This window comes from Salvia splendens, chromosome 1 (assembly GCF_004379255.2).
Source record: "Salvia splendens isolate huo1 chromosome 1, SspV2, whole genome shotgun sequence".
Classification (NCBI taxonomy): domain Eukaryota; kingdom Viridiplantae; phylum Streptophyta; class Magnoliopsida; order Lamiales; family Lamiaceae; genus Salvia; species Salvia splendens.
In genome coordinates, this window is record NC_056032.1 from 36,978,061 (window position 1) to 36,981,290 (window position 3,230).

A 3,230-nucleotide genomic window follows, 5' to 3' on the forward strand; every position below is an offset into this window, starting at 1 on the left:
GGCCGCTCTGATTTTATAATTGATTTCCTCTGTCCCGTATCAACAACTTTTATTTTTTTATATTGTGGTGTGGATATTTTTTCTGCTTCACCCTGTGACAGATGATATAAAGAACAAAAATGAACCAAAAGTTAGAAGATTATGGACTGAGCTATTCAGGAGGGATAAGATAAGTCACCTTATTGCTTCAAAATGTTTGTGGGCCAAGCCAAAATGAGATTTTTCTTGAGGATTAATTGAGTTCCATTTCTTTTAAAGAAAAAAGTAGGACACTTACCATTAAACTCTTCAATTTCCAGTATGTTATCATTGCTGGTTTTTTTTATCAACCTTCAGTGGAGGCCTTCTAGTTTGACGCTTGGTTGTTTTTACTCTGTTTCATCAGTTTCTTTTTTGTTACATGGATATTGTTTTCGGCCTCCACCTGTGACTGGATGATACAAAATAAATTTTGGTTCTGTTAAAGGTGGAGCTTAAGATGCTGTATCTTGGTCTGGCTGTTGGGCATGAGGATCTTCTGGCGATGCAGTGTTTGTATGAGGGGGTGGGGGTGGGGGTATAGTATTTTTCTACGTTGTTACCTTCTTGCTGGACATTCCCTTTGCTTATTGTTATGCATTTCATCTTTCCAGATGTCAAATATTTTGGTGGTTCAGTTTTCAAGAGAAAGCAGTTCTGGGCTTTTACAATTGCAGAGAGAGTTTAGTTTGATATCTTTTAGATTTATCTTCTTTGTAGACATTCCCTGTTCTTATCGTTATAGTACTTCTCAATTTCTAGTGTCTGAGCAATGGCTGGTGCTCAATCAACCTTCAGTGGAAGCCAGTTTCAGTTTGATGCTTGGCTATCTCTACTTTGTTTCATCAGTTCCTTCTTTTACATGGATATTGTGTTTGACATCACCCTACGAGAGAAGATACGATCATACAAAATAAATTTGATTATGTTAAACGCGGAGATTGAGGTGGCTATCTTTGTCTGGTTGTTGGACAGGATTAGGAACCAATCTTTAATACTGGCCTTGACTTATTTCACTTGGAGCTTGAGGTGAGCTATTTCACTTAATTACCTCAAAACTGTTCACCTTTCTTGTTGTAACGTGATCATTTTCCTTCGGCTTATGTGTTCAAAGCTGATAAGAAACCCATGATTTCACTGACTAACATTGTCCCACCAATTGTTCAATTCTCCTTATATAGGTAATGAACAAATTGTACGAGTGTCCATGTGAACAAAATTTTCTTAGAACTTCAGTTACGTATTTGATATGGTAGTAGATGACTGCAACTGTTTAATACAAGAAAAATACAGTCTTGCATGGAGGATGTAGATAGGGGGCTGGGTTGGTCTATGAATCTTGGTTATAGAAGAAATGAACAACTAGTTGGCTCTCTACTTGAATTTGTATGAACTTTTTAGTCCAGTGAATCTATGCGTGTGCTTTTACGTACATTTGTGGATAGGTAGAGTCATGTAACTCTGCCTGTGTGCTGGGGTTTCCTGCCACAGCCGGTCCCAAGCCCGGGAAAAGAGGAGGGGCGACAAAATAATGTTGTAAGGTGGCCTTTATGTGTCTGTTTTTGCACTGGTTATGATTTTCTCTTCCAAACATACACACAATTCTAATTCTTTATACTATTACTGCATTACGGAAGCTCTTTTCTTCATTCCTTTGCGTGTGGTTTAGTTTCGTCTGCTTGATCTCTACTTGTGGTTATGTTTGGTAATTACCATTATATCTTCTTATATTGCTGTTTGGGGACTTTGATATATCTTCCCATTTACCCGGAGGATTTACTCCTGTTGTATGCCAAGTTGGCAGTCAGTAAGGTTTGTGATGCTCTCTTAAAATCTGATTATGGTAGTTAATAACCCATATCTGATGCTGCCATTCTAGTATTTATGGAGGGTGGCAGAGGGAGTATAATTATTTTCTTTGGAATTCTGTGTTCTAGCTGACTTTTTCCTTGCTTACCATTATGCTCTTCAATTTCCAAATGTATGCTCTTTGTGTGGTTCAGTACAGTGTTTTTTCTACTACATTTTATCTTCTACACTTTCCCCATGCTTACCGTTATACTCTTCAATTTACAGTCTCTTTGCGCATGCTGATCAATATACTCTTCATTGTTCAGTCTCTCTGCCATTACCAAGATGAAGATGAAGTGAGTTGTTGCCACTGTGATTAGCACTAGTATTGAGGTTTGAGATTGTTGCCACTGTGATTAGCACTAGTATTGAGGTTTGAGATCATTTGAGATGTGATTAGTAGCGCTGTTGAATCAGGATATCAAGAGCCAGTAAGACCTTCGTAGTTGCATTGAAAGGGAGAGTTTATGTACTGGTGATTATGAGAGATACCTTTTTCCTGCACCAGGTTAGCAAAAGGTGTGTTGTAGAAAGAAAGTAGTTGTGGCTGCGAGGACGGTCCCTGTTGGAGTTGACTGTGGTTGATGTGGCTTGGTAGACTTGATACACAAGGGGGCCTCCTCTATCACACCAAAATCCAGAGGATCCATCTATATCGTGCCAGAAATGATTGTCATTCCTTTGATTGGCAATGTGAACCTTGTTAGCCCTCGGCTACGTGCCATCAGTATTGACACCAATCGCCTTGGCCCACTCCAGCCTCGATTCAGCAAGGCCGCAACATCATGAGTATTTAAGGCTCAAACCCTGAGGCATGGACAGCATGACCGAATCATACTCTGATAGGCTTTAACGCTTATCAAGAAAGTATCTCACAATTTGTGTAAAGAAGAATAACGAAGCCCTAGTTGCTCCAACTATGGGCTTCTTGAGTTTCAAGAAAAAATACTTTATTTCTTTATTCTTGAATGATTTTTTTGACTCTCTAATGGATTCTTTATATAGAATCCGGACCCTGCTTGATTCGACTTTTACAATTCGGGAAAGAATCAAGAAGAAAATCCAAAAGGAAAGAATAATAAAGTTCTACCAAAAATAAAGCATAAGGCAACAAATCAAAATAAGGAAAAAGTCCGTTACTAGTGTCTAGTGAAGTCGCGGTATTTGGCGGGCTGTGAAACGTTCCTCTTCGGTCTCTCCTTCCTCGGGCCCACATCGCGCATCTTCTTGCGTCCTCGTTCCTTCGCTCTTCCTCCCTTCTCCACAGTCTTCGAAGCTTCTCCCTCAGGCAGCTCATCTACCTGTCCCGTCGGTGCCGTTGGAGCTAGGACTCCCTCGACATCCCTATCAACTCCCCCCCT

The 3,230-nt window shown here is 39.9% G+C and overlaps 1 long non-coding RNA gene across 1 annotated transcript; it reads left to right on the forward strand.

The window, feature by feature from the left end:
• Positions 1-558: 558 nt before the first annotated feature.
• On the forward strand, positions 559-2,876 carry LOC121749052. The gene is made up of 2 exons (XR_006039624.1): positions 559-1,047; positions 2,095-2,876. It is a non-coding gene; the product is annotated as an uncharacterized LOC121749052 (long non-coding RNA).
• Positions 2,877-3,230: the final 354 nt, after the last annotated feature.